Source organism: Anabrus simplex, chromosome 8 (assembly GCF_040414725.1).
Source record: "Anabrus simplex isolate iqAnaSimp1 chromosome 8, ASM4041472v1, whole genome shotgun sequence".
In the NCBI taxonomy this organism is placed as follows: domain Eukaryota; kingdom Metazoa; phylum Arthropoda; class Insecta; order Orthoptera; family Tettigoniidae; genus Anabrus; species Anabrus simplex.
In genome coordinates, this window is record NC_090272.1 from 169,861,971 (window position 1) to 169,888,156 (window position 26,186).

Sequence of the window (26,186 nt, forward strand, 5' to 3'; positions counted from 1 at the left end):
TTATCCGAATTTTGCTCCGCAGTAAATCTTTAATGTACCAGAAGCTAACGGTACAACGTTGTCGCTTTGAAACACCCTCGACCTATCAGTCGGTGACCAATAAATGTGCAATTAGGGCTGTCACCCAGGTGGCAGATTCCCCACGAGTTATATACCTAGTATTTTCTTCAATGATTTTAAATAAGATGGAAATTTATCATAAAACATCTCTCTTGATAAATTATTCGAGTCCATATTTCCTCTTCCTACAAACGAATATTTGGCGCAAATTGTCCTCTCAAATTCCAACTTTATTTTAATATTATGATATTTCCTACTTTATCCACAAGTGCCACCAGCCATGACCGAAATTGACTCACTATCTCGTGTACAAAAAAGAAAATCGACTAACTATGCTCCTACAAAGATTGAAGGTGGGAGGTAAATACCACGGAAATAGAAAAATCAGAAGTTCCCCGGAGACATCCTTCTTTTTTTCGTAGATGTAGATGTAAAAATGGCAAGCACAAGTAGATATCATCGAGTAAAGCGCTGAGAAAGTAAGAGAACTGAGCTTTGAACGCATATAATTCGAGTTTTTCAACTCTAACACCACCGAAGAATAATGGTCATTAAAATAATTAACGGAATATTTGGCTCTCTATTTTTCGTACTGTTGGGGTCATGGACGCTAAGTTCAGCGGTTTAGACATCTGGCTCCAAACCGAGCATTTGAAGACCGGGTTCGAAGACTTCGGATGAGACTCACCAAAGGAACCAGCGCGAAGCGATAGGAAGGGTTTAATGGCCTGTAAGGTCCGTCAACCTCATACAAGCTTAAAAAGAAAAGAAAAAGGGAAAAAAGGAAAATAATTTGGCCAAAAAAATGAAATGGCATATGGCTTTTAGTTCCGGGATATCCCAGGACGGGTTCGGCTCGCCAGGTGCAGGTCTTTCTATTTGACTCCCGTAGGCGACCTGCGCGTCGTGGTGAGGATGAAATTATTATGAAGGCAACACATACACACATCCCCCGTGCCATTGGAATTAACCAATTAAGGTTAAAATCCCCGACCCGGCCGGGAATCGAACCCGGGACCCTCTGAACCCAAGGCCAGTACGCTGACCATTCATCCAACGAGTCGGACCTATAAGTTGGTGAAAGATACCTTCAATGTTTCAGTTTCTGGCACAACCAAAAGTTGAGCATTTTGATGTATCTATGGTATGGTTAAATTGCAATTAAAATAATTTCAAGATAAAATTTGGTTGTGCTCTTAAATTTATTGCATAATTGATACAAAATAACAGGAATGTGTACTTAATGACTGCGCAACTAATAGCGTCTAAGAAGTACGACAAACGTAAGTGGAAATGCAAATATGAAAGGCCGTTATAGGAACTGAAATACCAAAAGCTCACGTCGGTGGCACTACAACCCATTATTTTCCATAAAAATACTCAATGTATTATGGAATTCTTTTTTTGCTAGTTGCTTTACGTCGCACCGACACAGATAGGTCTTATGGTGACTATGGGACAGGAGAGGACTAAGAGTGGGAAGGAAGCGTCCGTGGCCTTAATTAAGGTACAGCGCGAGCACTTGCCTGGTGTGAAAATGGGAAACCACGGAAAACCAGGGCTGTCGACAGTGGGGTTCGAACCCACTATCTCCCGAATACTGGATGCTGGCCGCACTTAAGCGACTGCAGCTATCGAGCTCGGTATTATGGAAAATAGCCACAGAATAACTATTACTCATACATATATTGCTAAGAAAATCGAAACTTGGCATTCTTAGGTTGAAGGTAACAGGCTTCCCGACGTAATAAATATCAAGCGGTTCTGTATACGCATTATGAGATTACATCTTTTCTAGACAAAGAGTAATTAATATTTTTACAAGAAAAATCCGTAATATTTGAACATTTATTAGATAATTAACTGATAGAAATGATTTCATCAAAGAGTCACTAAAAGAATTTGGATTTACAGGAATGAGATTTCTGGATTCAGCAACATAAATATCATACAGCACTAAACTACAGATTTCAATGAAATAAAATTAAGAGAAAGACGAAAAATTCTGCTAAGTGAAGAAGAAAATGAAAATTTTATTTCAAAAAGAAAAATGTTATTCGGAAACAGGAAAAGTAGGAAGAGCGCTCTTAAGAAATTTTGTTACAATCTCCAACATGAATTAGATGCAAGACTGATGTTTGAGATAAGGAGAGTGAGATGAGCCTCTGCAATTCGTTTGTGTGTCCTACTAACCTCTCAACCGTTAGAGAAAGTTGGAGAAACATAGTTATGTTATGTATTTTTATACACAGGGTCATCACGACAGAGTAGCCATTTCGCCGCACATTTCATCAATCACCAAGTCTCTCAAGCAGACATGTTTATGGCATGTTTATGGCATGTTTATACGGTTAAGATATCTTTTGCGGTATTCGCCACCCGTGTTATCACGATCCTTTGAAACATCAAGCAATATAATACAGCAGTGTTTTTCCTTTATATTTTGCACTCTGGGGGTAGCCATTAATTAATCGAGGCATTCGCATGGGTACCGGGAAGTGTGACAAAACCTCTCTGATGTGCTGAAAATTGTGAGTGCTGGAAGTCATCTGTCAGTGACATTTTCATTTTCCATTGTTCGAATGTTGACCTTCTGAAGAGCCCAGTTATTTCAATTTCCCAACACTGAATGTTTTTTATATTTTAAATTAACGAATAAATAAATAAATAAATAAATAAATAAATAAATAAATAAATAAATAAATAAATAAATAAATAAATAAATAAATAAACGTCAATGGGTATGTATTGCAGAATGCTGATGTCGCTTTCCATAACAATACCTCAATAACGCAATTTATGTGATAAAATAGAACGCATGGAAGCAAAAAGTATCAGAGGGCAATGTTTTAGTTTTCTGCACATTTCACTGAACTGTAGGACTTCAGTACATTCTTTACACCGTGGACTACTTCCGATTATCAGCGACCGGTTCCGTGATTTAGTTGGGAAGTCGGACTGCAGTACACGGATAAATACAGAAAATACAACTTGCTGGAAAGCATATTTCGTGTTGTGCATGATCAAGGTGACGATGTACTGGAACAGGGGCTATGCAGGAAAGAATATAGGGTATGGGGAAAACTCCACTGAACAGTCACAGGCTATGATAAATGAGATCAAGAGAATTAGTATGAAGACTAAAACTGACTCTCTAACTCGCTAGTTTCATTCGAATCCAGCAAGGAGGAAGAAACCAAATATAGCTTTGTAAACGTAATTTATCACATGGGACTCCATGATCGTTTGGTTTGTCCTCAGTTGTATCTCTTTTTTATCTAGCGATTATAGCAGTGAAAAAAATGATTGCTTTCGTGTGAAAATCCGTCCTCCATCTCTCAACATTTCAAGACCCCGATAGACTGACAATGTTAGTCCCTAAAATTAACTGTCATTTAAGACGGCGTCATGACTTCTTTTCAGGAATTTCAAAGGATATCTTGGTCTTAGACCTCGTCTAAAATGAACTGAATTTAGTATTTCGAGTTGTTCCAAACTTACGCTACATATTATTGGAATTTTGCACCGAAGAAAATTTAATTCAGTTAAAGGTTCTGCAAGAAAACAACACTTTGAAATATGCATATATACCATTACAATTACTAACATTAAACGCCCTATATAAGCACACATTAAAATGACTTAATTGAATTTAGTAATCATATCTCCATCATCAGTGAATCAATAAAATTAAAATATTAAAATTCACATAACTGTTTCATATTGATATAGACTGTTTTCAATTTTAGTAATATTATATCTAGCTATTAGCACTGTTTACAATTATTTTTTTTTATATTCTTCATAATAACTAGCAAATGTACCCGTGCTTTGCTACGGTATTCTATCTTGTATACGGATTTCTACGTAAATTACTGTGCTCACAGTGGGTAAGATATATTAAATTGCATGTCTCTTAGCAGTATCCCAGAAACAAAATAGGGAGGACCCCATATGGGGTTTCAGAGGTAAGGTGCGCGTTGGGGAAGTTCTGATGACAATGGCAGGCCACATTTCCTACTACCATTCACAATCGAGTTCAGAAGCCTCACTTGCCAACTGCCATTCACAATATAAATGGAGAGATTTCGTTATAATGACAGTCCCCTTTTCCTAATGTCAGTCACAATCGAGTTGTAGAGTTGATTATAATCGAGAAATGCAGCACTATATAATATATAAAAATATGGATACAACAAAAGGTCATAGGACCACATATGAAGATCTCTCGAAGTTGAGCTTGTTTAATATGCTTTATGAAATTACTTACCTTTTAGAAAGCAGTTACTCCGAAATGAAGGTCTGCACCGTCATTGAAATTACCTCCATATTTCGATATTTTCTGGGACTAAAATATTATACATTTGAACAGCTTGGAATTTTTCCTCAAAGCAAACACTGTCCAGGGTTCTGAATTAGCCCACGCATATATACGAAGTACTTAAGGAAGAAAATAATACAGTTAAGGATTTGAGATTGATAGAAAATAGTATCATAATTGAGGACAGCCGGATAGGACAAATATGTAAATATAAAGTGGATGTGTAGGAAAATGAAATGTCCCTCACTAAATTGTGATGATATGAGTTACGGATACAAGAAGGCGGTAACAGAGAAGGAATTTAGGCATTGGGATTCATAGGTAAACAGAGAAGAATATGACTTATGGTGTTATTACTGAAGCCTAAAGAGGCCAGGCAGAGGCAAGAAAGTAAAGCGGAAAACAGAAGTAGAAGAGATATACAGTAAAATTATAGCAAATACCAGAAAACAACCTACGGTGTGAAATAATGAGCTACATTCTGCGTTACTATTCAAATATTAACATCCCTACTTAGTCATATTCGAAGACGATTGTAACTTCCAACGGTATTCCGCAAATATCCCGCAGAATGGCAGCTTCACGTCTCTCTCGCCTTCTACGCGAGAAACAACCAAGAGTTTATAGGAATGTTGACGAAAATACCATTGCGTTACTTCCTTGCATGCATGCATGCAGCCAGAGGCGTTGCCATGGTAACCAGTAGGTTCGTTGTCAGTCTGTCGTTACCTCGATGCAGAGCATGAAACGAACAGAAAATAATAATTTTCTCCGTCATTTGCAGAGTAAGCCTAAACATGCTCGTAAGAAAAGTTGTTTAAAATGAAGAGACGTTTTAAATATTGCAAAGTATTTTACATAAAATCAATAGTATAAGAGAAAATATAAGAACACTGTTGTGGTTTTCTTATAACCCCCAGTCTATTCAGTGAGTTTTACATCATATGCACTACCAAACCTTTCATTGGATGATTATACTCCAAATATGAAGTTTGGTCGAAATATATCCAGCCGTTCCGCCGTGATGGTGAAACAGACGGACAAACAGATACGAAAGCTAAAAGCCACTGATAGGGTCTTAAGTTGACCTAACTCGGATAAAGATCTGAAAAAGTGGCAAAACAGACGAAATTACAGACAGCGGAAACCCTACAACTTTGTTTATATAGATTATGATTCTACATGATGGCAAGTATAATTGGCGGTCATACAAATTTGAGTGAAAAGTGGAAGGGTACGTATAGGTACCATAAAGCAGAAAGAGGTTCCTAGAAAGACATTCCAGGCATCATTAATGAACAAGGAGAGTGTGTTTACGAGAATCTTCCAAAGGCAGAAGTATTCAGTCAGCACTATGTATTGTTGGTTACAAGGATAGTGTCCAGATAGGGGAGGTGACTAATACTAAAGAAGTATTAAAATTTACCTATGATAACAATGACATTTACAGTAAAATACATAAGTTAAAAACAAGTAAATCAGCTGGAATTGATACGGTTTCGGGGGATATACTAAAGGCAATGGGTTGGGATATAGTACCATATCTGAAGTACTTATTTGATTATTGTTTGCATGAAGGAGCTATACCAAATGAATGGCGAGTTGCTATAGTAGCCCCTGTGTATAAAGGAAAGGTTGATAGACATACAGCTGAAAATTACACGCCAGTCCATTTGATACGAATTGCATGTAAGCTTTGCGAAAGCATTCTTTCTGATTATATTAGACATGTTTGCAAAATTAAAAACTGGCTCGATAGAAGGCAGTTCGGGTTTAGGACAGATTATCCTACTGAAGCTCAACTTGTAGGATTCCAGCAAGATATAGCAGATATCTTGGATTCAGGAGGTCAAATGGACTGTATCGCGATTGACTTATCTAAGGTATTTGATAGGGTGGATCATGTGAGACTAGTGGCAAAAATGAGTGCAATTGGTTCTACAAATGGAACTCAGGGAATTAGACTAGGCGAAGATTTATCTGACCCTGTAATAATTAAGAGGGGAAGACAGTATTATTGGACCTTTGTGTTTTCTTATATATCAATGATATGAGTAGAGGAGTGGAATAAGAGATAAGGCTTTTTTCAGATGATGTTATTCTGTACAGAGTAAGAAATAAGTTACAAGACTGTGAGCAACTGCAAAATGACCTCGATAATATTGTGAGATGGATAGTAGGCAATGGTATGATGATAAACAGGGTTAGAAGTCAGGCTGTGAGTTTCACAAATAGGAAAAGTCCTCTCAGTTTTTATTACTGCGTTGATGAAGTGTAAGTTCCTTTTGGGGCTCATTGTAAGTACATAGGTGTTAATATAAGGAAAGATATTCATTGGGGTGTTCACATAAATATGATTGTAAATGTTACGGAGTTACCCGTGGAAGGCAGAGGTGAAGGAAGGTACGGGCTGGAATGGGTCTAACTGCAAGGCCGAAATATGAATTAAAATTTCAATAAAGGTTATATTTTCAATAGACAACAAGATTTAACAAATTTTCACTAGGTGAAATAATAATAATAATAAAAAACACAGGTACAATGATAACTTTACAAATGAAAGCACAAGTTCAGGGGTATTTCCAAATTCTGGGCTTCGAGCCCCAATTCCACAATCCTTGAGCAACTAGCCCAACTTTACCAAATCACACATTCGATCAAAGGGCAGAAAACCCCATCATTCAAGGAGCATTAGCTCCAAAAACAATACCTGACCTCCTAGAGGCTCTTTACCACATCGGAAAGAGCTGACATGCTCTCAGTGTTCCAAGCTTATTAAAGGCAATGCCAGGCTTTTACACATGAATGCCATCAAGGCACAACTTACAATGAAACAGGGGTGTCTAGTACCCAGCCTACTGGGCCTTAATAGAAAAATAACAAGTTAACTTAAATGGCCCTAAACGCAAAAAAGAATGGTGGCGTGTATCAGCACTCCCAAATACACATTTTAAAACCTAAGAGGCACTAGGCCGATGACATAGGGGCTATTCCCAAACTAGTGAGGTGACTCGTATAAGAAAAATTTTAACACATTAAGTAAGAGTTGAAAATCGATTACGAAAACGTAGTTACCTCCAATCAAATGAAGGGGAGCTCGAGAGGGTAAAGCACTCTCTATCCCCGAATTACAGTTAAAGATAAATGATGTTTTACAAAGACTGGAAAAGGTTTTACATGTTTCAAGAGATAAGTTACATATTAAAGGTTTCGGACCTGCCCCGTGGGTTAAACTGCTGAGCTAGCAAGAAATAAAGATGTTTAAACGGCCATTACCTTGTTGAAGAGCTGCTGCCCGAAGGAAGAGGCGCTACCCACCCCCTGCTACACTTCCATACACTAAGCTAGATGTTGTTGAAGTGGCGACGAGCCGTGAAAATCAGCAGTTTTTAAACCCTCGTGGAAAGTTCGAGACCTTTCATGAATAATTCAGACACACCCACTCAACTTTATTGGGTAGCTTAGAGTTACACATCAACATCGAAGAAGAAGGACATGATTGGTCAAAAAATAATTAAAGAAATTCGGGATTGGCTAAGTTCAAAACTGGCGGAAAGAAAGATTAATATTGCCAACCCATAAATGAAAGAACAAAATTTAGTAAAGACAAAAACTTCTGAATACAAAATTTCTTCAAGGAAGTTCATTCACTTCGCACCAGGGTGCATGATCCCAGTTTTACTGTAGAGACATCTATGAGAGAACGTCCACACTTCTTGATCAATAGAAAACAAAATACATTGAAATCCACACAGTAATGGAAACTTTGTAATCACAAATTTTACTGTAGTGACATCTCCTGAGAAACTTATGAGTTAATCCAGTTTCTAAAGTTCAGAGTTTCTCCTGTAGAGGATTACTTAAGGCGGAAAATTCAAAAGTGCGGCGTAGGGGTGTACCAACCGGTACAGTAAATAAAGGGTACAGACCTCTGCACATGGTTATGAGGGAATTTAGATGTTTTAGTAAGGATGTAAATGAGAGAGCATATAAGTATCTGGTAAGAACCCAACTAGAGTATGGTTCCAGTGTATGGAACCCTCACCAAGAGTACCTGATTCATGAACTGGAAAAATCCTAAGAAAAGCAGCTCGATTTGTTGTGGGTGATTTCTGACAAAAGAGTAGCTTTACAAAAATGTTGCCAAGTTTGCACTGGAAAGACTTGGTTGAAAGGAGACGACCTGCTCGACTAAGTGATATGTTCCGAGTTGTCAGTGTAAAAATGGCGTGAAATGACATTAGTAGACGAATAAGTTTGAGTGGTGTCTTTAAAAGTACGGGAGATCACTATACACAATCACAAGTAGGCAATGGTATGATGATAAACGTGGTTAAAAGTCAGGTGTGAGTTTCACAAATAGGAAAATTCCTCTCAGTTTTAATTACTGCGTTGATGGGTGAAAGTTGCTTATGGGGATCACTGTATGTACCTAGGTGTTAATATAAGGAAAGATCCTCATTGCGCTAATCACATAAATGTGATTGTAAATAAAGGGTACAGATCCCTGCACATGGTTATGAGGGTGTTTAGTGGTTGTAGTAAGTATGTAAAAAGGGGACATATAAGTCTCTGGTAAGACCCCAACTATAGTATGGTTTCAGTGTTACTTGATTCAAGAACTGGTAAAAATCCAAAGAAAAGCAGCTCGAATTGTTATGGGTAATTTCCGACAAAAGTGTCCGACTCGTTGGCTGAACGGTCAGCGTACTGGCCTTCGGTTCAGAGGGTCCCGGGTTCGATTCCCGGCCGGGTCGGGGATTCCTTAATTGGTTAATTCCAATGTCACGGGGGCTGGGTGTATGTGTTGTCTTCATCATAATTTCATCCTCATTACGATGCGTAGGTCGCCTACGGGAGTCAAATAGAAAGACGTGCACCTGGCGAGCCAAACCTGTCCTGGGATATCCCGACACTAAAAGCCATACGACAGTTCATTTCATTTCCGACAAAAGTGCAGTGTTACAAAAATATTGCAAAGTTTGGGCTGGGAATACTTGCGAGAAAGGAGACGAGCTGCTCGACTAAGTGGTATGCTCCGAGCTGTCAGTGGAGAGATGGCGTGGAAAGACATCAATAGACGAATAAGTTTGAGTGGTGTCTTTAAATGTAGCAAAGATCACAATATGAAAATAAAGCTGGAATTCAAGAGGACAAATTGGGGCAAATATTCGTTTTGGGGAAGGGGAGTTAGAGACCAAGGGAGATGTTCAATAAATGTCCAGTTTCTTTGCAATAATTTAAGAAAAGGCTAGGAAAACAACATATAGTGTATTCACCTATAGTATTTATTGCTGAACATAACAGGCTTCCGCCCAGTACATGTTCTTATTCACATCAGGTTATAAATTAAAATTACTTAAAATATAATAAAATAAATTAAATTCTATGCCTATAGGGGCCTTGAACAACTCCTTCTCGGAGGTCCAGTGGCCATGGCATTTCGGTAAACAGCATTTGAGCTAACAATGGCAATTCGCAAATTAAAATGGCATGATAGAATAAAATAGTTAACGTAGAGTTTAGGCATATGATAATAAAGAGCAAGACGTCGTAACCATTTGAACCTACTTCTACCTCCTATCCTGTCAGCATGTCTAATGGAATTATTACTACATGCTGACGTTGTCTTACCCTCTAAAGTACTGAGTGCCAATCTCTTTCTGACCTATTTATTCTGGCTACTTCACTATTTACATTTCATGCCATTACATAATTTATACTACCTCGTATTTCTCTGAGACATTGTTTTCTCACTGCGCATAAAAGCTTATTCAAGCCACTGTCATTCCTCCACTGATTTGCTATCCATACACTAATTTTTTGTTCGTCTCTTTGTCTGCCCAAATTTAAGAATTCCATCATATTACGTATATGGAAGGCATATCTACAGTTAAAATTAATTTGCATTGTAAAACATCATAAAAAATATCGTCGCTGCCGGGACAAAACCTCCTATGTGAAATAATTTTAGCTTAGAACTTTGGCTGGTAAGGTTCTGTCATCTAAGGTGCAATATTGTGTGCATATTGTCAAGGCATTCTCGCTCTTCATAATGTATGTGCTGCGGGTCAGTATATCTCCAAAACATATTATCACATAGGAGGTTTTGTCCCGGCGACGACGATATGTTTTGTGTGTCAAAAAGGTTTGTTGCATTCCTGCTTGAGTAAGTGCCTTATGTTGCTTTCCTGCTCAGTTAAGTGCTTGGATGTCCTCATATAAGAACCTAGTGGTGTGTGGAACTTAATGTAAATATGTTTACACATTATATGTTAAGTAACTGTACATACATCGAGCTTCAGAGTCATTGGGTCCTGCTTGGTAATAAATAAACAAATAAATACTTTAATAAATGTAAAGTAAATAATCCTGTCGACAAATTACTGGTTGGAAGGTTGGTTGCTGTCGTCATTTTAATTGCCCAAATACCCTTTATCATGACCTGTGTTTACTGGATGGAATTTCTCGTACAACTTGTACATAAAGTATTTTCTCTTAGCCGACGGCCCTGTGTTCGATTCCTGGTCAGTTCAGGTATTTCTATCTAGCCCTGACGGCTGGTTTGAGGTCGATTCAACGTACTGTATATTAGATCAACTGAGGAGACAGTGAGATACCGACTCCAGTCTAGAAATCCAAGAATATCGGCTGAGTTAACGTGTTGTGCTGACTATGCCTCAGCAGCGGTCACTTGGTAGGGCGAGGTCCGTCAAGACTGTAGTATCATGTGCATTTTTCGTGCCTGAGGAATTAACCAGACGCTATTATAAACATCAACACGAGTGGGAATCGAAATCGGGACCCTTTGAAAAGAAACGTATTGTCGCTAATCATTCAGCCAAAGAACAGGGCCTCATTTTATCATTCAAAAATGATTTTTTTGTAGTTACGTTAGAAGTATATTTTAATGGAAAATATGACGTCGTCTGATGATCTACCTTCACGATCCAAGGAATGCAGATGGTGAGAGCACCACGAAGGAGATGAACTGGTTGTTCTGCTCTTGTACCTCACGCTTCACGAGCTCCAATTACGTCACTGCACAAAATAGGCGCAGACTCATCATGGGCTAATGAAACATTACTCTTCTCGTACTCCCACATACTGCTCTCTTACTGGCACACTTAGCCTCTAGAACTGCAGGCAAGGTAGATGAGTTTAATTAATTTTAGATGTTAATATACCTGGCAGCAGGATGATGATAATACGTAATGCTTTTACCGCACTCACTACAGGTTCATGTGTAATTACTGTTTGGTTGTGCAGAGTTCACACAACAAATTGTTTAATTTATGTTGTCGTTAGAAGGGGAAAATATATTACCTGAAACTTTGTTGGAACTGAAACCAAATACAGATGGAACTGAAGTATAAAAATAAGATTCAATAAAAGTTGTGGTGATGGCGGTGATCAGGACCGAATGTAACTACTACAACGCCTCTGGGCCCAAATAATTTTGTGCTCCCTTCCTTAAACTTGATGAGACAAAATTACAATTGCTATTACTTTTGTGTAAAGAATAAACTAATACAGTAGAATGCATCTGAGGTTAAATATAAAATATTAATACCATTAAATAATAATAATCTTATTTTTCTTCTTCTTCTTCTCCTTTAGCGTTTGACCTGCCTGGTGGCAAGGTCCGCTGTGTGCATTCGTTGTCTCCATTTAATTTGGTCTCGGGCCATGGCTGGATGTAGCCGTACAGCTTTCAGTTATTTGTGCACTGTATCGTTCCATCGCAGTCTTTGTCGTCCCTTCTGCCTCTTTCCAGCGACTTCCATTGTATACGCTGACTTTTCCAATGTATTGCTTTCTGCACGCAACATATACCCAAACCAGCGCACACGGTTTTATTACATTTTCTTCTCGATCGGTTCAACGCCAAAACGTTTCCTAATATCATCGTTTGGAATATGATCCAGTGTAGTGATGCCAGCTGTCCACCTAAGCATCTTCGTCTCCATGACGCTTAGTTGACGTTCTACTTCCTTTGTCGCTCGCCAACACTCGGTTCCGTAGAGAGCGACAGGACGGATAACAGTCCGATAGATCTTAGATTTCAGATGGTCTTTCATCCGACGGTCGCAGATGACGCCCGTTGTCATGCGCCACTTCAGCCAGGCTGCATGTATCCTTGTGTCGACCTCGTCAGTAAGTCGGCCATCGTCAGAGATTGTGGAGCCAAGATACTTAAATTTCTCTACTGGTTGTAGATCTTCATCGTTAACTTGTATGGTTCCAAGTTCTCGAGGATCTAATGTCATGTATTCTGTCTTATGTTTGTTGACGCGCAGGCAGGCAGTCAGTTGTTCCATAGAGAAGTGTCCCTGGTATTGGCTTGTGCAGGTCTGATGTAACAGTGTCCTTCACAAGAATGAACTGCAGTGGTGATAAGGCAGAGCCTTGATGAACTCCTATAGTGATGCGGAAATAATAATAATAATAATAATAATAATAATAATAATAATAATAATAATAATAATAATACAACTGAAAGAGCAGATGCCCATCAACTCTGCACAGTTCGCTTTCGTTAAATAGGATTATAGAAGAAGAAGGGTTGCATGGCATAAACTGAAATAAGTGTTTAGTACTACCATGTATCTTGCTACTTTTGATTTTCAGTTTGCTTTACGTCGAACAGACACATATATGCCTCATGGCAAAGATGGGATATAAAAAGGCTAGAAGTGGGAAGGAAGTGACAGTGGCCTTAGTTTAGGTAGATGCCCAGCATTTGCCTGGTGTGAAAGTAGGGAAAACACGGGAAAATATCTTTAGAGCTGCCGAGAGTGGAGTTCGAACCCACTATCCTCCAAATGTAAGCTGAGAGCTATGTGATCCACTCGCTCGGTACATTGTATTTCATGTGGAATAAACATCATGGGAGACTTGTAAGTAAGAGGTAGAATAAATACAGTCACTAAAAGGCCATTTAAAATACCGATGTTAAATGTTTTTTGAAGTGTAATACTTATCCATGCATTTCAAAGAATATCGTGCTCAAAACGTTGAAGCGAAGTGCTACTTTATATTTTGCACTTCTCTATACATTATCTAACATTTCTTCTCCTTGTTCACTTCAATACACCGGGTTCAATTCGGAACGTGCTGTGTACTAAACTTGGATGTAATGTGCCAATTTGTTTTTCATAACAGGACATTAAAATAATACAGAAGAAAATATATTCATATATCGTGAAAATAAGGTGACACATTGCATATTATATATGTTACTAGTGATGTCGTCGCTGTCGGGACAAAACCTCCTATGTGAAATATTTTAGCTTAGAACTTCGGCCGGTAAGGTCCTGTCATCTAAGGTGTAATATTGTGTGAATATTGTCAAGGCATTCTCGCTCTTCATAATGTATGTGCTGCGGGTCAGTATATCTCCAAAAATATTATCACATAGGAGGTTTGGTCCCGGCAATGACGATATACTTGTACACTCTACATCCCCTAACTTTGTTAGTCAAATCCATGTTTCAGAGACTGCCTTTATTCTCACACATGGAACAAATTATTCATGTATGATTTGAAATTATTTGTTGTTCCATCACACTACTGAGCTCAGTTTGCTGTGTTTATTCACATGTGTTATGGTGGCTCATTGTGCAATATTTATCTATGTTTTCAATAATAATGCTCATAATTGTAATATGACTTAATTCACCAATGCCCATCAACTCTGCGCAGTTCGCTTTCGTTAAATAGGATTATAGAAGAAGAAGAAGGGTTGCATGGCATAAACTGAAATAAGTGTGAAACGTAATAAAATATTCAAATTCAAACTATTTAACTAATACATCACCACTGACTTAACTCAGATAAGCCCACAGGATGATAATTGAATTGTGATTTCCTCGCAATGGGTAGTGAGTGGACCACGACGGAATGGGTTTATTTTGATATCTGATGCCCAGAAAGTGGTATAATAATAATAATAATCTCATTTCGGTGGATATCTTGTTATCCAACACGCTTTCTAAGAAAAGTGAAACATATTGATTCAAAATATGCAAGCCATTTGTCTCTGTAAGTTATTAACCACTGTTCTTGATATCGTCCCTGTTTTGCCAAAACGGCGAATGTAACAATGCTCTCCCTATCAATTTTCCCCCATTAAGGCTGGTCACATCGCCCAGCCACATATTGATATGCATTCCATCAGAACAATTTGCGTTGAGTTCATTTTCCTACCCTCATGTGTAAAGGAAAATGAACCTTATATAAATCACACTCTAGGAGTGGGTAAATGTCATGCAAACATACATTCCTTCAGTATGGTACAGTAAAGTTCATCTTCCTTTACACACGCGCATAGAAAAATGAACTCAACGAAAATTGTTCTGATGGACTGCATATTAATATATGGCTGGAAGGCGTGACCAGTCTTGAGGGAAATAATGACTAGTAAGAGCATTGTCACATTCGCCGTTTTGGCAAAACAGGGACGATATATAAGACATCAAGCATTTACATATTTTTAACATTGTACCAAGGAAAATAACTCACAGTCAGAAGTTTCACTACAGCAGTGATTGTTACATGGAGTACTAATGAACATGGTTCTAGCTAAGGTTACTGCAAATGCACCACATGACACATATTGGATTTATTTGTTACATAGCCTCACACGTAGGAAAACCGATTTGGTGAATGTATGCAATCTCTGGACGCCATAATGTCCACTGACACTGACAATAAAAAGGAAGCAAATGAGATTGTTCGGATTTGTATGAAAACTAACGAAAAACAATGAAAACAATTCTTGATGGACGCTATTCATGAAATACAAAACTTTGTCAACATCTTCAAAACCTGACGTGATAGAACAAAACAGTTTTCGGATTTGATATCAGCGTGGAAAACTAAACTAGAAACATCATGTCAGAGATTTACTCCTTGTAAATCAGTGTAATCAGTGAGTAGAGCCACATCCAAGCATCTGAAATGAGATGTCTTCGAGGAGGTAAGAGTTGCTGGATAAGTTTCGGAATGAGGACATCCACATGGAACTGCAGGTAAGACCTACACTTGAACAAATAGTGATTCAAGGAATGGAAAGGTGATATAGAACGTAGAGTATGGCCCTGAATAAAGTAAACCGGAACACGACAACACTGACAAGGCTGCAGTTTGACTTTGGATCGTGACCGAAGTAGTCAAAGTGCGCGGTAGACAGCAATGGCTTTAAGTGAGCTACAAAAATCATTTGTTGTGGACCATTTTTCCCGGCTATACGGAAATGGCCGATTAGCGGGACCAAGTGCAAGGATCACGCTGGAACATTTTCAAGAGGAATTCAATAAACCCCCTCCAACGTAGCAAACCATGCTGCAGCTCGTGAAAAATAAAAATACATAAATAGATGTACTAGAGTCATTCTGTGTCAACAAAATGTTTCGTCCGGTAGGAACTTTACATACACATTTCCAAAACCACATCATCTTCTTACGAGCCGATTATACATTTCCGGCATAATCTCCTGACCTTGCTGGGGTATTTTAAAAGGACAAGTGTACAGAGATTCAGTGCAGTAATGAACAGCTGCTGAAGACCAAAATTGGACGTCTAATTCATTCCGTTTCCAGAAAATCAATAGCAGGAATGTTTACCAGTCTGCAGTGCAGGTATGAAAGAGTTGGCTGGTTGCCATCTAGAACATATTTCGTGAAGATGATACATCGGATGATGATGATTTATTGTGTTGTTGTTGTTGTTGTGTTAGAGTATTGCATTCTTACTCATAACTGCTGTGTAAGCTCAAAATCTAATATCTGTGCCTTTCTTTTAAAATTTCATATGTTCCAATGCTGATCCTACCTATTATATTCCTTAGGACTGGTCCCGCTTCCCAGCCAGGTAGTTGTATTCAGTCCATCAGAATAATTTTCGTTGTGTTCCTCTTCCTATGCTAGTATCTAAAGGAAAATGAACCTTATGTACAGTATACTGTAGGAGTGCGTACATTCGCCATGCAAACAACATCCCTACAATACGGTATGGTAAGGTTCACTTTCCTTTACACATTAGCATAGGAAAATGAACACAACGAAAATTATTCTAGTGGACTGCATATATATGCAGCTGGGAGGAGTGACCAATTTTAAGGAAAAAAGTGGGTAGGAAGAGCATTGGGACATACGAGGTTTTAAAAGAAAACCATCGATTATGATTGTGGTAGGTGTATGTTATTCTGGGCCACATTGTATAAACCGAAGTACATATAAAAATGCATATCAGTACCACTCTTTTGGCACGAGAGGCAATAAGTCCAAGAAAAATATTGACTTAAGTCACAACATTTCACTGGGCCTTATTATTTTCAAGAAGAGGAAGAAGAAGGGGAAGAAGAATTAATACCATTAGCTGCGTATCATGCAATTTGTAAGTTCATCTTAATTAGTCCTGAATTCCCAGTATATGCTGAAAATGATCTTAATTATTTCAATAAACTATATTTTCTTGTATTCGCAGTCGGAAAGAATTAGGAGCGGATTTAACAAGCTCCCAAAGCCAACCACCCCCACATCAACTCTGCCATTTGGTATCTTAACACGTATGTTATAAACAGAGAAAATACAGTACATAACAAATGGACATTACACACGAATTGTTTACAAGCGATAGTCACATGGAACGTGTTCCGGAAGCTTTTTCTATGTTTAGAAATCTTATTTGCCATATTCTGTAGTTGATGTCATAGGGCAACTGCTACTTATGTTTTCACACTAATGATAGACTAACTGCATCTTCTGAATAACATGTTATTAAAAGTTATTCTTAATGTTGTATTTTTCAAAGAAAATATGTGGTGGACAACTTTGTGAAAAAGAGTGAAAAACGATCCTTGCAACATTCTCCTTTAAATGTGTTCAGTATCCGCCACTGTCAAGGACCACACGAACGCATTCGATCTTTATATGAATAATTTAAGTGATGCCTCAGCTAAGGATGGGATAAAAATTTGCATGAGATTTTCAGAAGTAGCTTAAACTAATACCCATTTTTCTACCATTGTTTTGTAGGTAAGAGCGATGGTTCTCCTGTTTAATCCCCTGTATACGTAGGACCAAATGTTACAGCTTAATTTTAATATTTTAAAAGCGGTACGTTGCAGCATACCGGTGATATATCACGATGATGTCGCCAGCTTATCTCCGCACGTAAGCTCATCTTCTCTTCTCTTCGCGACTCAACGATCGATTACGACCACATTAGCCCCGACAGTTACGCTACCTGCAGTCATTAGAGTCAACTAATGAGCATACGGGGTTTTAAAATATCGCTACACTAGTTGATGGAGACAGGAGTGGTGAGCTAAGGTAAGGTAAAGGAGGGAAAATTTCCTCGGCTGGCGTCGGCCACAATGGAAACCGTAGTGGGTGGAGGGGAGTATAGCTACTTACGTTTCTCACCCTATAACAAAGCACACATACTCGCACAGTGCGTTACCTAGCTAAAATGTTCAAGGAAATTAATTTAGAAACCATTAAAAATATGGAAATATTATAATATGCTGTGTCTGCAACGGTGTTTGTTGAGATGCCAGTACGTTTATGAAAAGAGAGAAAGCGAGATATTATTTTCATACGGCCATTTTAATCACCGTTATGGGTAATATGCATACCACTGTTTTCCGTTCATAATTAAATTTCTGAGTTTGAATTTTTACAATATAAATTTCTTACCTAGTTACATCATTAAATTTATATCTGTGTTGACTAGAGTGACAGATGGCAGGCTTGTATATTGCCCTACGCCTTCTAATCATCATGGTGGTGATATTGACCATGAGTGTTCCCGAATAGTACAACAGTTGGCCTGAAAGGATCATAGCTGTGGTTTCGGGATTTTAACATAAAATTAACACACATTAAAACACAGGAAATGAAGGGAAGTGGCTGAGATAACCTGTAGAAGGTACAGCAAGAAACGAAGTAGACAACAAGAATAATTTATTTCTTATTAATGAGTACGTATTGCAGATGATGTCTTACATCTCGATACTTGACGAAACATGTGATAGCCATAACTGTCATTCTGGATTGCTACTTTCAAGGCTTGAGGAAGTTTCCGCGTATGATATGAATCAATATCTGATATGGTTAGTTGAAAAACAATAGTTAGAATAATAACAGTAATTCGATGAATTGCAGTACAATAATATATGCAATTCAGATACAGTTATAGCGTATTATTGAGCCATATCGCGATAAGTCTCAGTTTATTAATCAGAACACTATGGCGTAATTTTATTTAAAGCATCATTAAGTCGCAGGGAATGCAGGAACCCTGATGTGCTGTGCCATAGGCTATGTGAACCCCGTATCCATCCGGTAGGAACGGACACTTCAAGTTCGAACTGAGCTGTTAGCCGTGAATTCAGTCATGTAGACCCCTACTATTTCCTCAAGTCTAACCGCTACAAGCTGAAGGTGAGGTAATTTGAACGTGGGGATCCACATAAAAGTTGTATCAGGTTGACAAACCTCGCTTTCCCAGGGCTGCAGTCAACTGAATTTAAGTCAATATATCAGCCACTGAGCTAGATTCTACAGGTCCGACTTGATAGGGAAACAAGAATAGAATTATCATACACCAGGAATCGGTAAAAATGATTGTGTTCTATTGAAAGAAATGCGCATTTAAACACGAGGCCGTTGACACTCAATCGGTCGTTACGAAGCCAGTGCCAATGTTAGCCGGGGATTCACCTCGCCAGCGGCATCACTGGAAGGCTATATAAGCTTGCCTGGAGGGGAAAGCGCGCTCATTCTCAGTTTTCTCATTCTCGTATTGATGCTCAGTTTACTCATTCTCACACTGAAGCTCATTCTGTTATTCGAACTAAGCTGCACGTTGTGTGTGCGTGTTACAGAAACTTGTTAATTATCATTGATTTGTGACTCTGAGTATTCGGAGACAGTTATTTCTAACTCGACTTTATTAACCGTAACGAAACGCCAACTGCGGCCTGGCGAAATTTAAAATATTGCTAGTTACATTTAATTGTGAGTTTCGTAGACTAGTACTCGATAACTGCGAGTGAACTCACAAAAGTTAAAAACACAACCAGCATAACACATTTAAAACGCTTTCGCGGATCGAGGTGGTAACGTGTGCATTCCGTACAGATATTAGCGCTGAGAAAGACTGATTTCGACCGGGCTAGTTCCCATAAATTAGTGACGCACAAATCGGGACTAATTATTTGTGCCCAGGCTGTAGTATATGGCAGTCTATCGCGAGTTGAGAAATCTTGTGTACGATCACACCAAGCGGTGAAGCAGATGTACTGAAATTTAACACCATTGCAGACTATTCCAGGATCAAGCAGACGACAACTATGGCGTCTCCAGGATCCGAGAGGATGACCATTCAGCCCGTGATGTTTGCAGTTGTGATGGTTTAGGCGACCATGGCATAGCGGTCATGCGGTTCGTCGCCGGTGGACAGATGGCTGCAACGTTAAGTTCCTAAGTTCATTTATCATGCAGAGTGTGATTGTCGAACACTAAGTATAGGGATTTTCAAGTCAATTAAGTATTGATTAAATGTATGGTAGGATGGCACTTGTTTTATTCAGCTCTTGTAAGAGCAAATACGTTCAAGGATGCAATGAATGTTCAAGCCCAAGATATAGGTGTGTTTCTTCTTTACATAGTGTGTTCCATTCGTTTGTGAGTTAACTTTGATAGACATGTTGGGTAGAATCATTAGAATATTAAACAGGCTGCACGCCGTCAGCGTTGCGTGATTTACAGAATAGATTAGAGACAGCAGTTGATCAGGATGTATTTCTATGCATGAAGCATGATTTTTTCAGCTGTAACGAGTTGTGCGTTAGAGGTGTATTCACCGTTGGAAACAGAGCAGGATTTTGAATATTCGGGGCAGGCGAGTTCAGGAACGTTAGGGTATCGAACCGAGGATATATTATTGTGTGAGGGGCTGGAAATGCCGTGGAATATTGATGGGGCTGAATAAATGTGAGATAGGCAAGAAAGCCGTAATGTTTACAGGGAGCTCTGGTTTGTATGTTTTAATGAACCAGCCCGTGATTATGCTAGATAATGCATTGTCTGTGCGTAAAATATTGTCAAAGAGAATTCGTACGTTGCTGCAGAGATAAGGTGTTGGCCTGGTCCCGACCGTTTTTTAAGCTCCCGGGAATGTAGCCCGTGTCAGCGGTTATGCTGTGAGCCCTCTACGAGTGAATGTATTTTACGAGCGTGTCCGTTATTTCCACGAACTCCTGTGTTCCTGCCCCAGTTATTTAAATATTTGTTGTCCTGCAGCTGATCACCCAGGTCATGTGGAAAGAAATTGCATTGCTGTGTCTTGTTAAGACATAAATCTTCGGAGACGAAATATGCCCGAAATCGAATCCCGGTGACTCTACCAACTTCAGTGCGTATTTGTTTGTGTTTTATTTGTAGGTGATTCTGTGTGTGTACCTTGTGTTGTTTGTTCTTGTCTTGTGTTTTACTGTTTGTTTTGTGACGCTGTCTTGTGTTGTATAATGGGATATAATTATTAGCTCGCCGGCTAATTTAAGGGAAGCAGGTTATGTCCTGATTCATTTGCTAATGGGTATGGGCCCATATTATTAGAGTGAGTGTTATTTTGTAAGGGTTGATTAGGGACAGCCCTGAATAAGTGTTTTATTTTTTGTGTCCGAGTATTTCGGAGTGTATTTATGTTAGATCATTTACTAGTGTATCGATTATTACGGTTTTAGATCGAGCCTACGAGATTTAACGAAGCAGTCACACTATCCAAAACTTATGTAACGTATTCCAGTTTTCATGTAGATGTTTGCAATAGTAATTTTCTGATCGTCACCCGCTTTTATTTGTATAACTTCTGCTAACATGTAAATAATGTCTATGTGTGTATCAATTTTCTGACCGATTTGAGGTCGATTATAAGTTGATTTTGTTTCTCTATTTTGATTAGTATGAGACAAATTTATGTTTTTAGATAAATAAATCTATCTTACCCGTATACCTGAGTTCTCACTCAGTAGGTATGTATCCGAATTTTCAGTCCATATACTTTTCAGTATAAGTTAGAAATTAGAGATTTTTGTTGTAGCCCACTTCCGGACGTACCGTGAGCTTTCACCCTGAGCTTAGCTGAATTTGTGCCAGGAAACGGTTCATTATGATATGGTTGAACGAAAAAGTTCTTATTTCATAGGCTGCTATGTCAAACTGAACATATTTAGCTTCTTCAAGAAAATGTGCAAATTATGACTTTGAGCTGCAGTAGTTGCTTACCGCACCTAACTTCTATCAACGTAATTAACATACTGACAGAACCGTTCTTCAATATAGCCTATGTAAAATACAGGGTGGTCGGTAACAACGTGAATCGGATATATTAGTGTTGGTTAGTTGGCCGCGCTGATAAATAATCTTAAAGAAATAAGATTAGAGACAGCAGTAGATCAGGATGTATTTCTATGCATGAAGCATGAATTTTTCAGTGTAACGAGTTGTGCGGTAGAGTTGTATTCAACGTTGAATATAGAGCAGGATCTCATATCGTTGTCATTTTAGCAACTATTGTAGATAATCAGATCAGTAAGAGCATGAGAGCACCAGTCGAATAATAAAACTTCGCCAGTGAAGGGGTTTGAATACAGAACTCCGACCTGGCAGGATCTCGCTAAAGCAAGTACGCTACCGTGACACTGGCTGAAACCCATGATGTGTTAGTGTTTGATGCTGATTTCTAGGAATGGCTCATAAGCCGGTCTGAAGACACGTGCCAAGTTAGCAACACAGCGCGTAAAGACCATTTGAATTCGCCCGCGAAGCGATCTGATTGGCTAACATCAGCAGCTGATAACTGTATAGGACGTATCATCAACATAAGATGGCCGGAGGTTATTTCACATGAAGATTTGTGGGAAGAAATTAATCAGTAGCTAATTGAAATGCAAATATGGGAGATAAATGGCTTTGGATAGGACATACTTAAAGGAAGCCCGCTGGAGCCATTGAAAAGACAGCGTTCGACTGGAACCCACAAGGCGATAGAAAGCGCGGACGTCCGAAGAAGACCTGGAAAAAGACGATCGAAGAGGAATGTCTAACATTGGGAAAAACTTGGAACGAAGTGAAGAGGTTAGCCAACAATAGGAACAGATGAAATTGTTTCAAGGAAGCCCTATGCTAGAGGAGGGGCAACAGGAAATAATTCAAGTCAAGCAGCTGATAAAATAACAACGGTGTGAGATTTCGAATTGCAGTAGAAATCGGTTTTATCGACACCGAAGGGACCGCCAATAGCCGATAGACCCACAAACCGGTTTTTTATTGCTAGAATGTAATAAATGTAAGTTTTAGGCTGCACACTTAGATGGTTAATTAAAAGAATTAAATTAAAGCTTCAAAAAACGTCACTGAAAGAAGTACTGTAGTTACAGTACAGTACATGTGGAGTGTGATTGCGAGGAACTTCATTGGCTTTCACTTGACGAATAGATCCATAGATCGGGACATTATTTGTCTTTGTTGCTTAAACCTTCTAAGTTTTCTTCGATATCTTTGTGTTCAGATATTGTGCCACGCTTGACTTTTAAAGAATTTTCTTTGAAAAGAGACTGTGTTTTCTCTCTGTCTTTCTAAATTGTAGAAATCATTCTGTGTGATACACTCAAATCTTTTGCGATGCTGACGTTTGGTTCCCCATTTTCTAATTGCCATATTATGTGTGACTTTTCTTCGATATTAAACACTTTCCTTTCTTAGCGAAGTCTTCACATACTTCCTTCGACTATTTAACATACAGACTGATTTGAAATCTACAATAATAAACATAACATTGTTGTCAGCAATCCCCAAATACTTAACAAACAAAAATAACCATTGGGCGTTATAGCTGATACTTTTCTTCGAAGATGTAATCTAATCACGTCGTTTTATGCGATATGACGTATTAAGCGACGTCGTACTTAGCGAGTTTTTAAACACAGTGTTTATGTAGAATTCAAACGTGACCTTTATATTTCGTCGTTATATCCAATACGTCGTTAAAACGATGTCGGATTCGAACGTAAAGCTTTAAAATGATTTATCGGTATGACCAACTCTCTAACGCTGAAATACCTGTTCACGTTGTTTCCGACCACCCTGTATTTACCTATGTTGTATGTACAGGATGGATACAACACTGCCTCTCGAGAGATCCAGATAATGGCATTTCCCTGAAACGACCGTAATGCTACTTCAATATATGTATATGCACCGAAAGTAGTTTGGAATATGAAATATGTAATGCAACAATAAAGATACAGAATGTTTTTTATTGTATCACAGAGACACACAATCCGGAAATGTAACCTTTACAACATCTAACGCAAATAAACGGAAATAATGAGAAAAACACAATTTGTGTTGATATTTGTTAAAGGTTATCTCTTCTTCACCTTGCCTTAGTTCCGTGTATGATCTGTTGTGGCACTGTTCAAGTGTCGCTGACTCGTTGTGGTATGCTTGCGATCAGTACATTGAGATCCTCTTGAGGAAGAAGTCCAATTCCATCTGAACAAATCTGATGAGGTCTGAGAGTATCTGTAGAGATTGTGTTCTATCAAAAACAGACGTTTTAAACCTTTCCCATGCAATATCAATACAGTTCATACCCGGTGAACTAGCTGGCCAATTCATGTGATTGATACCCACTTCTCTCATGGAATTCCTCAGTGATGCACCTCGATGAGGGCGAGCGCTATCGTCAATAAGTTCAGCACCATAATCGTTGCTTAAGGGTTGTATAACTGGTGAAAGGAATTGCAAAGGTATACTACTGGGCAGTTAATGACCCTTGAATGGGTATAAATCCCAAATCGAAAACAGTACAACACCACGTCCAAATGCATCCCCCTCTTGAACATGAACCGCATTCTTTACGTCTCCACACCCTTTATCGTCGTGTATCTGGCCTATGTTATATTCGTGTTTCGTGTGCAAACATAAAATTGAGTCATTCATCCAAGCCCCTACAAAGTTGTTCTTCTTGTCTCAACACGAAAACGATTCTCTAGAGGAACATATCGAATCAGTCAAGATGATCTTAATTGGACATTATGTAACGGATTGAATACAATTTGTGCCGATAGACGGAACCCGGTGTCCCTCAAGAAGTCATCTCGTAATTGTTGAGCAGTCGAAATCGGTCCCCTCTGCACTGATAAGCGTGTATACATTGCGTTGTCACCCTCGGATGACCTTCCTTCAGTCAGTCAGTCAGTCAGTCAGTCAGTCAGTCAGTCAGTCAGTCAGTCAGTCAGTCAGTCAGTCACATCACTGGTCTCACGGTACCTTTTCGACGTTGATGACACTGCAATTTCAGTAACCCCTACGATGCGTGATGTTGCTGCTTGTGCACCTTGAATCAATGCCATAATTCTGGCTTGGTCAAACTACGATATACGCATTGCACATGAAACGTAAACATTACTGAACCTCGTACTGCACTGTATATACTAGCTCCAGCCATGGCATAGTTCACTTCATGCTCAACACAGTCCGTAGGTATTGACATCTGCTATATTGTAAACAAGTATTCGAATTAATTGTGTATATACAGTTATCTCTACCGCTGACATAAGGACCACACATACCCTACAATATAACGTGCCCAATCCTACAATGATCCAAACGTTTTGAGGTGTGTATATAAATAAACACATTTGTGGACCAACAATGTTGATTTAACCTTGGAGTATTTCAACTAAAATTGAGAATAACTCCTCTTTTAGACTGCAACAATGTATCTAGAGCAAATACCGGTTTATAATAACTATAATGCATTACGGATATACTGTCAGTATCAACAATGAACAAATTCAGTATATTCAATCTCCGCGAGTAATAACTTGTATCCCACAAAGCTCCTCCGATCTATTATCCTCCGTAAAACTGGTCACGCCTCCCAGTCACACATGGATATGCAGTCCATCAGAAGACCGTTCGTTGCGTTCATTTTCCTCTGTTACAGTGTAAAGGCAAATGAAACTTAAGTACATTATACTATAGGAGTGCGTAAATATGTCATAAAAATATTCATTCCAACAGTAAGGTACAATAAGGTTATTTTTCCTTTACATATGAGCATGAGAAAATGAAAACAACGAACATTGCTCTGATGGACTGCATATCCATGTGTGACTGGGAGGTGTCACCAGTCTTGAGGAAATTAATGGATAGGAAGAGCAGCGTGGGATACGAGCTATTGTTCGCGCACCGTCGATGTACAACCATTCACTATTTACTTTACATCGCACAGGTCTTATGGTGACTCTAGGATAGGAAAGGATTAGGCTTGGGTTGGAGGATTCGTGTTGCTCCGCAGCATTCGTTATGATTAGGTCAAATACTGTGTCTTGTATGAAATTGCTCCTTTTCTTAGGATGTACATTACCCGTTAATTTTATGTCAAGTGAATTTTTGTAGATTTCTTTATTGTAACATTGCTGATATTTCACGAATTATTTTGTCGTTTTGGAGTTATTGTTGTGTGTTTAATTAAAAGATTTAATTGTAGATGATTTCGTTGCACGCGAAATTTGTCCTTGTAGAGGAACAGAAACTCTACTCTGACAAAAATAAATGGCGAGCGATTATAAACCACACCCCGGAAACTGGAGCTGGAAAATGATTATGATGATGATGATGGAAGAAATGATGCTGCTGCTGCTGCTGCTGCTGCTGCTGATGATGATGATGAATGTTTGTGTAGTCAACGTGAAATACACTTGAAAAACCACGAGTCCACG